We start from the raw sequence: 13,191 nt of genomic DNA, 5'->3' as shown, positions 1-13,191 counted from the left end.
GAGAATGTACAGGCAGTCAAATCTAATCAACATGGACGAATAACAAAAAAAATTCAAGGGAAACGTATAAATGTGGGCTTTAGGTCACATGGCCAATAAGAAGGACTGTGTAGCATGAAAAATAAGATGTAAGGTCTGTGAATACAAAATACGTTACACAAAGAACTGTAGAAATGGAAAAGTCAAGAAAAAGATTAATCAAGTAAGAGTTGAGTGTGGAGAGATTGTACTACAAGTAGGAGAGGGGAGAGAAAATGGACCTTTAGACAATGTACGAATAGAGGGAATAGAAGTGAGGAGGTTGCTTCATTCAAGTGCTAAGATAACATTGATTTCTAAAGACATTTTCAATGATAAAATCAAAGGAAAGTTCAAATTGTTCAGGCCAGATAGAAAATCAATGAAATATGTAGGGGAACCAATAAAACACCTAGGTTATTTTGTTGGTAGTAGATTATATAATTACAGATATGCATCAGGAAAGATAAAAGGTGACAACATTATCAGCTGGTTCGATTATGGACATTTAGGCCTAATAATTGATCCCAATGCCATGCCCTCAATAAGATTAAGAGACTAAGCTGTAGTAAGTGTACTCTCAGACAGAAAAGGGGTAAAATGACGTTTGAGAAAGAATGCTAAAAGATTTTAGGATTTATTGGTTGGGTTGTTTGGAAGAGTATATGTGTATGATCAAATTAAAAAAGGACTCACAAGCTAAGCAAATCACAAAATGTGCAAATTACTGTCAAAGAAGCGATAATTAAAGAGCTAGAAAGATTAACAAAAGAAGGCAATACAGAAGAGGTAGAGGCAACAGAATGACTAGGTCCTGTAGTTGTGGCACACACTTAAGTGGGCATGTAAGATTATGTATAGTTTATATGAACCAAACAAATGTTTGATTGTGGATAGATGCCCCATTACAAAACATAACAAAAATGATGTCAGTGCTCAGGGGTGCAAAATGTTTTCTATACTTGAATTTTAGTGAGATTACATTAAGAGCCAAAGAATGATAGCATTCATGATTCCCTTCAGGACCTTCAGAATATAAAGTCTGTTTGGTGGTTTGATCTCGGCTGCGAACAGTCTTCAAAATGTCATTGAAGAAAGTTTTGAAAGGTAAGTGGGGGTGAAGATCTTGTAAGACAATGTCTTAAATTATGAGCGCAATAAAAAGAACATGACGACAGACTAGGAAACATGCTGAACAGATTGCATGAGAACGAACTGACTTTGAAAGCAGATAAATACAAACTTGATATTAGAGAGAAAGGCTATGATGGAGACTGACAGGCTTACAAGCATGGGCAAAGCATATTTTAATCTAAAAGGCCAAACTACTGGTTTTCTGATTGCCAGCTGAATGCAAATACATATGACGTGATGTGTGCATGTGCATCGCCTGCAACCGTGAAGTGGGGTTTCTGTTAAAGAAAAAACATACCAAGATGGCTGCTCATGTGTACACATGCATCGTGACTCATGCAGTGTTGTCATGACTAATTGCCCATGCGATATGATGCTCAACCGCCATTTACAATTTACCATTGTAAGCCAAGCCATCATACATACATACATACATACATAAATAAATAAATAAATAAATAAATAAATAAATAAATAAATAAATAGTGTATAAACAAAGTGCACAAAGGCCCGGAAAAAACTTTGAGCTGTAAGCCCTCTGTAAAAAAAAAATCATGCTGTGAGGCCAGGAAACACATGGAGTGCTGATAGATAAAGAAGAAAAGAGGCTGAAGGCAACAGTGGAAAGATACAACCCACAAGAATACAGTTAGGCTAAAATCCTTCTGGGAAATAAACACAAGAATAGAGAAGAAAGCAATGGAATCAAGAGATAACACCTCAAAAAGACAACAATGCTATCCATCATGAGGAAGGTGCAGATCCAAAACCTGCTCCAGGTTAATGATATTTATGGAGTATAAAAGGTCTGCCAATAGATAGTAAAAGATGCCTGTTGCCAAGTCCTAAAACAGGAACATGTAAAAACCAATCCAGGATATGCCAACACCACAGAATAAGGAAGAGTTAGTCAAATGTCTAGGCGTGGCTGAATTGCATTATGAATTTGTGCCAAAATGTGCTAAAAGAACAACAAATATGAGAAAACTACTCAAGAAAATAGTTGGGTTTAAATGGGACAAGGTATGCAGCGCTAAGCATTTGAAGACATAAAAAGATTTGATAAAGGTTCACAGTTTACATAGTTTTGATCAAATAGAAACCACAACAGATGCCAGCATGAAGGTGTTAGGTGCTGTATTATTTAACCCCTTCCATGCTGCGCAAATTCCGCCGCTGTGCTGACGGAATCTTGCGCGGGCGTGGTCATGACGGAACGGTTCCGTCATGAGCACAGCTCAACCGTGGCTCATGACGGAACCGTTCCGTCATGAGCACCGAAAGGGTTAAGGGAGAAGGGAAAATGGAAAGAACCATAACTTTCATCTCAATGTGCGTAAAATGGGGAGAGAGTAATTACAGTTTGATAGAGAAAGACACTGGCAGCCTACTGGGCAATAAAGAATCTAAAGAGATATACATGAGGCAAGAGCTTCAAGATAAACACTAGTCACAAACAACTGAAAAAGGTCTTCCTCAAGAAAGGATCAAGCACAGGTTTTAGTCAGATTTTAAAATGGATGGTTTGCTCACCATAAAAGCACTTGTATAAAGCTATACACCAAGGGAATGGAATTGGGGTTCGGATTGTCTATCTAGGTTACTTAGAAGAGGTGATAATTAGGACAACTTTATTGAAAATGATGAAATAGATGAGACATTACGCCGTGTAAAGAATCTGGAGAAACAATACAAGAAAAGAAGTGGACATGGATCTTGCATTGCAAGACATGAAAAGGAACATTGAAGAAGGGTGGAATGAGAAAGGGATTTGTAGCGAGGAATGTAAAAAGTTCGGGGCATTAATCATGAGCTTTCAGAGAAAAATAGTCTGATCTTTAGAGGAAAGAGACCAGTACCTCAACAATGTTTAGGGGGCACCTGATCATGAGAGCTTAAAAATGATAAATGGGCGGTTTTAAAACTGAAGAAAGAGTAAGGGGTGATTATTGGTGCCCTGGCAAAACATAAAAGAGGAAATTCTAGCAGGAAACAGCACAGATTACATGTTGAATGGCAAAATACAGACCAGAGTTAAACCAATGGTGCAAAGAAATTTGCCTAGTGAGCCAAGAGAAGACATAGTCCTGGACTTTATGAAACTGCTACATGGTATCAAGAGTGGGCAATATCATAGGACTGATGATAGGGTTCAAATTGTCTCTAAAAAGGTGGATCATTTGTTAGAGAGGGTTAACGAGTAAGACGTTTGCATTGTACCACCCAGAATTAGAAGGTATGTTTCAGAAACTTAATAAAATGCTAAAAGAAATGATACAATAGTCATGAGTGAATTGGAAACATTGGAGAGAAGTACTTTCAGAGTAAACTAAGTATGCAGAGGCTAATGTTGCATACAGCTACAGGTTGGATTCTTCTTGAATTGTTTAAAGGCAGAAAAACAAACTCAGTATGGATGAATAAATAGAGATCAGGAGAAGGGGGAGCTATATCTAAAAGTAAAAATGGAGAAATAAGAGACAGAGAGAAAATAAAATGTGGAACCAATAAGATGATGGAAGAAAGACGTCAAAGGTCACAAATACAGTGGTAGGAGACTTAGGAAGAGTAAGTAGAGAGTGGTTGAAAATTTTGAAACCTGTAAGGATCATTAAATTATTTATGAATGCTGCTAAGGCTGAGGATTCAAGGATTTCGAATTTAAACGGCGGTTAGATGAAGTTGAAGAGACAAAAAGAAAGAGTAAGTGAAATGTCAGTAAAAAAGGAACATGTGACGGTTGGAAGTGGCATGATAAATCACAAGTAACTGGGAAAAGAACAGCCCTCAAAATATACAGATTATGTACAGTAATGTTCTGAAAATGTTTACTAGGCGTGAGACATATATGCGTGTACAGATAAGGTATCGTAGCTTTAGACAAATTCCAGGAGAGATTCAAGAGTGTGAATAGCAGTTTGTTCAAAATGGTGTAATGCCTTTCCAATACCTTTTAAATACTATGTTCTGGGAACTTCTCCATAAGCACTGCATGTATTCACTGTAATAGATGATTACTAAGGTGGGCTTTGTGGCTCTTTCCACTGAAATGTAAGAGGACTGGAACACCCTGTCCTGGAATATGATGGTGTACATTAGAATATGATGGAGCCTCATTCAAGGAGAAGGGCTAGAGGAGCAGCTAAGCTGTTTAGTTGAGAATAAATATGCTACTGAAGGGGTCATGCCTTACAAGTGGATTCCTTACACGATTTCACAATGTGCCAACATGTACTGGAGATGGGACACGAACCACTTGTGAAAGTTGCCAAAGGGGTTAGGGAATGCCCAAATTTGAAACCCCTCTCATATTGTAAACCAATTTACTAGAAACATGTAACTAATGCTTCCACATGAATTCCATGGCACACAAACTAGCTCTACAAATAAATGAAATATATCCACATAGGTGATCAAGTGACCTTGTCCAGGGGCGTTACTGTTTAAATGCGCCCTTGAAAGTATGTCACCATATGTAGGTAGAAGAAACGACTCTCAAAAATATAGCAACCACTATATCGCCTACCAATGCATGGTCAAGGAAAGAAAATGTTTACTATTCTGAACTCCACATCTACTTACCTAGATTTAATTTGCAATATAGTGGCAACATCAATGATGTGAATACAATATTTTAGCATGTTGCTTTTTTAAGCAAAATATATAATGGTAGAATACTCTTTTATTCAGAGGGGACCTGTATGGGCCTGTGGGAGAAGCAAAGGGTCAAATGAATATCAGTCAGCATATACAAAACATCTCAACCAGCCAAATAGCCATTCAACAGGACAACATGCTCAGGCAGGAGATCATTCTCTCCATCACATGCTCATCTGGTCCTAATGGACCTCACTCATTCAGTCAGTAACCTTGCTATTATGGTTAATGTGACCTGCAGCGGGGTTACCTCCACCCTCCGTAACTGCTTCAGGGGGGTCCTGCTGTTCAAATCACCCAGGGGTGCAGAACTGTGGGTATCGAGGCAAAAACGGTCTGATGAACTGGTGTGTGCTAACAACCCTCCCCTATTCTGAGGGAACCCGCTGTATCAGTGTCTGGCAATGCATCAGCAGTGGATGTGGCCTTTCCCAAGACTAAGGATATGGGGTGCTATTCAGGCCCTCTCACTCGCGGCTTGGTAGCATTAAAGGTAATCTGAATCAGAGGCGCCACTAGAGCCAAATTTCGGGGGGGGGAGCTAATAAAAATTTCGGGAGGGGGGGGGGGGCTAATTCTTCCATCAATAGGCAGAGTTGAGATGCAGGGGTTCTAAGAAGGGGTAAAACCAAAACCAAGCCTTGTTAACAAGTAAATGGTCTTTTAAAGACCTGGGAAGTACTCGGGTGCGGCTGCAATAAGATGTCGCCAGCCCGTGAAGCTGTCTCAGCCCAGTCTGACACACACGACTGGGGGGGAGTGCTGAAGTCTTTGAGCCCAATGTGCGTTGCACGCCTGATCTGAATAAAATAGCCCACTAACTGCGTTAAGAGGAGTTTGATGGATCCAGGTTTGTCAGCAACTCTCGCGTCTCCAGTGCTCTTCATCACTGCAAAGACAGTTTGGAAACAGGGAGGTCTCTAGGGAATGTCAGGTGGTTCAGGACCAGTTTAATGCAGTCCTGTCCAGCACCTAGGTCTTTGAGGGTCCTGTCTTTAGGCCTCCACTGAATCATCCCAGGTTTGTGACCGCTCCTCACCCAGTCATACAGGGACAGGGCTTACATGTTAACTCCTAGAATTCACTCAAACAAAAATCTTGACCTACAGAGTAACCTGCGATCTTGCAGCCAGATGCATATGATGAGAGCTGGCCTTCCATCACACTCTCACAAGTACAGCTGGGAATGGGGTCCTTCCATATGGACTAGTCATAAATGAATCAGTTACCCCACAAAAGAGGCTAATGAGCAAAGAATCCCCCAAATGGGCACGGAACATGATAAGGAGAATAGCGGAACTCAAATATCTGGCCTGCATATTATCAGCAAATGCATTATCTGTTGGTCTATCATCCATTTCAGCAAATGCACTGGAGATAATCAGGCGCCCACACGGTTTCCAATTAAGTGTTGTTAAACGTCCAGCACAGCTGCTGAAATAATCTTGCTTGTTTTCTTTCCCTTCTTTCGTTTCAGAATATTACCTACCTGACTTAGTGCTCGAGTAGTCTGTAGGACCGACTCCGACACCAGCTCCAAACAGTTTAGCCAGAAAGTAAGTAGAATCTTCCAAACCCTGTGCACAAAACTCGTGCACCATGCACTGCATCTAAAGTCCTTTTGTTGCAATTTAGGCCTGCTTCACATGGCATGATGTGTGCCTGCAGTGAATATGGACCTCTTAGAAGTATGAACCAAGCTTTGCAAGACCGCTACTTTACATGCCAGCTTCTCTCCTGGTCCATTTCCCATTCTCTCTCACAGTTTAGCCAAGCCCGAGATCGGTCAGGCAGCTGTAGCGCCTGCAGCAGGCTGGCTCCAGCTTACTATGGGTGGCAACAGCAACAGTGCAGTTATGGTTGAGCCGGTTTCCATAAAAAAGGAATGATCGTTTTTCCTACTAACTTTGGTGCTCTTCAACGATTCTGCGTAACCCCCCCCCCCCGCCCGCTTAACTTCAGAAACAGGTTCATTTTAAAAAACATTGCAGCAAAAATGTAAAAGTATCAAGTCTGTTCAGAATTCAAAAAGTGTATTTCATTAACATGCAGAATCAATTAACCTTCGTACATCAGATTATATTAGTGAATTGAGAAGGTTTTTTTTTTTTAATGATATTTTTCAAACATGATCTTCCCCTCACCCTAACACCAATGCCAATAGTGAACTAAAAGGCAAGTCAGTTGTTAAGTGAACTCTTTGAGTGGCCTGGGTTTCTATTATACATGAACAACATTATAGTTTATTAAATCAATAACAGAAGGTTTTGTACAGCACACATTCTGAAGAAATGTATTTCGAGGTCCTCATATGTGATAACGAAGTCAAATAAAACATTTGCCTACAACCCCACAATTTGGTTAAATGGAAAAGCTGAGATTAATCCCAAGTTTTTGTTTCAAATTGTGCAATTAAGACACTAGATATATATGCTTTGCCTCCCTTACACCCACCTTACTAGCGACCCCTCCCCCAACATGTCCGCCCGCCCCCCTTACTCGACCGCCAACCCTGCTGGCACTGCAGACCAAACTTTGTGGCCCCTATAAAACTATTTCAAGTACCCATGCAATAAGGCAGAGGTCTTCAAACATTTTTGCTCCAAGCCTGCTGCGTAAACTGTTTTGAAGTCGGGCCCCCTGAAAAGTTTTATGGCAAGGATTGGGAGAGCTGGAGGGACATGGGTGAGTACAGGGGGCGGGGCTTATAAGATCATTTCAGGAATACTTTTTCTAAAGCTCATAAAACACATTAAACATGATACTCAGAAAACAGCAAATGTATCATACAAAAACAAGTATTGACCCAAAAATACTGCTCACCATAATTGAGGTGTTGTGAGCCCCTCAATCTCATGCACCCCAATACAACTACACTTGCTGCACTAATGATAACTGCAGTCTCAAGTAGCAGGCTATCTCCCCTGCATCTTTCACCCCTGCCCCACCATGCTGGAGCATCACTCCAATGTTGAAACAGGCCTTTGTCCCTTTCAGAAAAGAAAGCTCCAACATATTTCTCCCTTTTTTCTACAAGAATACCCTCCGTCCTAATGCTAGAAAGGAAAATTAGCTCCCATTCCCTTTTTTTTTTTTAAAGTGAGACAGTCATTATTGTAATGCAGTGGGCCCCTCCAATCCCTGGGCCCCAGTGCTGCTGCATGTGTTCACAGTGGATTCTGCCACAGGTAGGGACCTCATAGCGCTATAAACAGGGCCTCTGGAATTATGCAGTAGAAGGGCAAGTTATGGGACAGGGTTGACTAAATTATGCTGCAGAAAAGGCAAATTATGCTGCATAATGCAGAACATTTTGTGGTAGTATTACTGCATTCTTTTGACATTTTTACACTTGTTAACGCTGTCCTGACATATATTGCCCCTCATAAGTACCAGTTTAACACCCCATATAGCAATAGGCAACAGAAAGGTGACCAGTCTACCTTTGCTAAAGGCATTCCACTGTGCAGCAACATGTGTGGCTACATTTTTAGTAAAGTTATGAATTGTTTGAGCTAGAAAATCTGCAAATTATGCAGCAGATGATGGATTATGTGGCAAATGCAGCAAATCCATATTTATGAAAATAAACGCGCGGCTGCACAATCGCATAATTCCAGTGACCCGGACTATAAATACAAAGGTCAAATTTTCCCAATGCACCAACTAGGGGTCAATTATGTGTTGATCAGCTTTAACACACACAAACATCTTCAGTAATGGTATTTGCAAAGTGAGGTTTCATAAAATAAAAAAGAGTTTATGTATCACTGGTTAATTTAACCTGCATTCATTTTTCAATTAAAAATAAGCTTTTAGTGCATTATTTTATACTCAGTTACCTGACGGTTCAAAAAACAAAACACTTAGGTCCAGATGTATCAAGGGCCTGTTTGCGAATGGTAAAAAGCCTTTTGGCTTTTTACTGGCATTCGCAAAATAGGGAATCACAATTTTTGTGATTCCCTATTTTGCGAATGCATTTAGGGAATCGCAATTTGTGATTCCCTAAATGCAATGCAGGAAGCAGGTAAAAATTGCGACCTTGCTTTAAGGAATCACAAATTACCACCAACATCAAGTTGGTGGTAATTTGCAAATTCCTAGAAAAATGCAAATTTTTGCATTTTTCTAAGTGCCATGTGGCACACACACGTGCCCTTAGGGCATGCATGTACGCCACATGTGCACACTTACCTTTTTGGGGGGTGCATCAGGGTGGCCTTTCGGCTCCCTATCACCCTTGTAATTGCATTCGCAATTCGCGATTACCAATTTGGTAATCGTAAATTGCAAATGTCTTTCTATTCATTCCTATTGGCCTCTAGGCCCATAGGAATGAATGGGAAGGCATTCTAGCGAATCGCAATTTGCGATTCACAATAAAGGAATATGTAGGAATCGTAATTTTTTTGCCAAAATCAACATAAATTGCATTTTGCGATTCCATAATAGCGAATCGGTAAAATTCGTTATTATGGACTCGCAAAATTCAATGTTGATGCATTTGGCCCTTAAACTATTTTGTTCTTTTATTTTTCTTTAGCCGCCTCTTTGACACTCACCCCCACAGCACTCTGATAACAGTTCTAATTTTTAGGTCGAGCCTATAGCGGCAGCGCGCATGCGCTGCTCGCTTTGCAAGGGATGCAGTATTCAGTATGGCGTAGAAGCTCCGCCCACTCTCTGCCCATCTTTTTCATTGGCTTAGGTCCTAAATGCTGCCTTCCGATTGGTTTTAGGCTTGTTAGTCCCTCCCCATGACGGACATGGCGTCATTTGTATCCTTCCATGGCTACTGGCCCCTTTACTTTGAAAACTATTTTCTTCCCGTGCCTCCCCTCCCCCCCTCCCGCAGTCCGTGACTTCTGGACCCTCGCGGCCCCCCCGCACTCCTGTTCGTGCCTTCTTGCCAGCCTGCACTCCAGTTTCCAATGCACTAGGTTGCATTGCAAATGCTTGTTTTCTTTTGCCTCGGCTTTCCTGTTCCGAGCATGTTAGAATCCGGGTTCTCTGGTTGGCACAGGTAGGTACTTGTGACAAGCAGGGAACCTTTCCTCTAGTCAGGGAAAGGGGTTACACTACTAAAACAACCCCTGCTCACCCTCTAGGTAGCTTGGCGCGAGCAGACAAGGCTTATCTCAGAGCATTATAGGTTAAGCATTTGTGAACACATACAGTAACCAAGTGACAACACTACAAATGGACACCACACAGGTATTTATATTAAAAATAAGGATTCTTTATATAGGATTATCACAAGACCATTAAACGATTAAAAATACACAATACCGTTGCTTAGTTCGTAGAAGATTGCTTAGTTTCTCTTAAGTTCTTAAATGCGACACTTTAAGTCAATGTACCTTAGATGCGACACGCAGGGCAACAAAAGTGTTGCAGCGATGCAGATGCGTTGAAGTTCTTGGTGCAAAAGAAATAAAGACGGGATCTTCCAGATGCGTTACGCTTCTCCAATGTTGCGAGAAGGCTCGACTCGATGCGTCAGCTACAGCGGCGTCACCTTTGGCGAGATGCGACGACAGCGGCCTTGGCAGCGGCACTCTTCTCCGACGTTGCGAGACGCTTCCGCTCGATGCGATGCTGCAGTGGCGACACCCCTTCTGCGAGATACGACGACAGCGGCTCCGTCGGCGGCACGCTTCTCCGTGGATGCGAGGCGCTTTTCTGGTTGCGGTGCAATGCGACAACTACGATGGCTGCGATGGCGACACGCTTCCTCCTCGATGCGAGACTCTTCTCTCAATGCGGTGCAATGCGACAGCTACGATGGCGACACGCTTCTTCGGCGTTGCGAGACACTTACGAAATGATGCGAGACGCTTCCGCTCGATGCGATGCTGCAGTGGCGACACCCTTTGCGAGATGCGACGACAGCGGCTCCGACGGCGGCACGCTTCTCTTCCTTGCGTCGCGCTTCCGGCTCCTTGCGACACGCAGTCCCTCAGAAGGCCCAACAACAGCAGCAGGCCCTTCCAAAAGACTCTGGGGAGCTGAGGGTGAAGTCCACTGTTCCTGGGACTTCGTTCAGGGGGCAAGCTCAGTTCAAGCCCTTGGAGATCTTTTTAAAGCACAAGTTGAAGCAAAGTCTTTAGTAGTCTTTCTCCTCTCCTTCAGCAGCAAGGCAACCACTGCAGGCCTATCCCCCAGGTCAGGGACAGTACTCCTCCTACAGCTTTCCCAGTTCCTTCTCCTCTGGCAGAGGTTCTTCTTGTTTCAGCTGGATCTAATTTCTTGGGAGCAGGGTCCCAATACTTATACCCCTAATTCCTTTGTTCCTCTGGGGTTGAGGGGCCTTTGCCCAGTCCAAACCAGTTCTTGAGCACTCTGTTGACATGACTCTGCCTTTCTATTCAGGGTGCAGGGCAGAGTCATCAGCCACTCCGCAGGAGGTGGAGCCAGCATTGTGGTAGCAGAGCACAACCCTATTCAGAGCCCAGGTGTACTCCTCCCACCCATCTGACTGCCAATCTTCCTATTCACCACCAGGCTACCTAGCCCTGCCCCTCTGGGTTTCCCCAGCCCTGTCACTCACACAACCAGACAGGCAGATACACATCATAGCAGAGGCGGGCTGAAATGGTCAGGCAAGCAAATACCAACTTTCTAAAAGTGGTATTTGCAAACACAGAATATTAAAATAAACTTTACTAAAAGATGTATTTTATTATTCTGAGTTCAGGCATACTAAACTCGAATTTCTACCATGTTCCCTGGGTCTGTTAGGATCATAGAATGTAACAATTATAACAGCCCATTCTGGCATATGGAGAACAGGTAGCCTTGCAATAGTGAAAAACGAAAATGGCTGTAATTCACTATTAGGACATGCCACACACATCAGGGCTTGTCCTACCTTATGCTGACAATGCACCCTGCCCTTGGGCCTACCATAGGGGTGACTGATATGAAGTTAAGGGAAGGTTTAGGGACTGGCAAGTGTGTGCACTTACCCAGTCAGCATGACAGTACCAGACTGCACGCAGGCTCTGCAATGGCAGACCTTAGATACATTTTACCAGGCCGCTTCTGTGGGTGGCACAACCAGTGCTGCAAGCCCACCAGCAGCATTTGTATTTACAAGCCCTGGGCACTCCTGGTGCATTTTACTGGGGTCTGACAGTAAACCAAATAAGCCAATCATGGAATCCAACCAACATATACATTTTAAATAGGGAGCACTTGCACTGTGGCACTGGTTGGCAGTGGCACAGTGCTGTGAGCAGCTAACACCAGCAAAACACATGAGGCACAGCGACAAAAAAAGTGGAAGGGAGACTCACGCCAACGTGCCAGGTCTAACAGAGCACTGCTGCTATCATGGAGGCCATCTGTGTTGACTTTGTTGCCGCCCCCCTCCCACCGTAGATTGTGTTGCCTTTAGTCCCACACCGTTGTCAGTGTTAACTTTCTTCATTGTCCGTGGTAACTTTTTTCCCGCTCCTCCCGTTGCCCGTGTTAACTTTGTCCCTCCCGTTGCCCGTATTAACTTTGTTCCTGCCCCCCTCCAGTTGTCCGTGTGAACTTTGTTCCCACAACCCTCCCGTTCTCCATATTAAGTCCCAGCCCATTCGCTTCAATGGGGCTGCAAAATTCCTGCCAGCTTGCGCAGCTGGCTACCTGGAAGACGTCGAAGCCATGCTGCATCGCAAAAGCGAGAGCGACCTACTAAACACCACCAACATTTATGGTATCAGCGCACTTCCTCAGATAAGGGACGTCATGACCTGAAAAACCGAGTGACAATCCACCACAGATGCGAAATCATTCCCTGAGCAACCATTTTCCTGTTCTCTTGCACATATGGATGTATAATAAAGTTAGCAAGAACCATCCCCGCTCCCATTATGTTCTCTGGTCTTTACTGTCTTGCAGGCAAGCATTTTAGTTTCAGGGTCCAAGTGACGTGGCCAGGCCCCTGGGCTCCCCATTTATTTACCAACACTTGTGAGCGCGGGAGAGGCACAGGTCACAGAAATTATGTGCTTCATCGATCTTTCGTACTGGGGATACTTTTTGATTATTTTGTATCCTTTGTTATTTTGATGCACGCAATTTGTCCCGAGAAGCGCACTGTACAATTTCGTGGGGTAATATAAATAAACCAAGCTTCTACTTATTTTACTCTTTTAACAAAAATACTCGGTGTGTATGTGCAGAGGAATCCACAACCATTTTACTGTCCCGGCACGCTCAGTCTCTGACTGGGTTGGTCGCCTGCCGAGTTAAGCTGCCACGCATCATGCTATTGATACATTATTTTTTTCTAAAAGTGTCTACAGAAAGCTTTTATCTAGGAACAATAGTTGCTCATATTACTTTCGTTTGATCCTTGAATGTTTTTGAGGGTCTGAACAGGTTCGG

At 43.0% G+C, this 13,191-nt stretch overlaps 1 protein-coding gene across 4 annotated transcripts in view; it reads right to left on the bottom strand.

Annotated features, from left to right (window-relative positions):
* The window catches only part of VAC14 (VAC14 component of PIKFYVE complex), a 1,500,963-nt gene that overhangs the window by 955,813 nt on the left and 531,959 nt on the right, over positions 1-13,191 (bottom strand). The window lies entirely within an intron of this gene.

The sequence above is a fragment of the Triturus cristatus genome, chromosome 12 (assembly GCF_964204655.1).
Source record: "Triturus cristatus chromosome 12, aTriCri1.1, whole genome shotgun sequence".
In the NCBI taxonomy this organism is placed as follows: Eukaryota; Metazoa; Chordata; class Amphibia; order Caudata; family Salamandridae; genus Triturus; species Triturus cristatus.
Note: the sequence above shows the minus strand (reverse complement) of the source record. Positions and strands in the feature narration are given on the sequence as shown.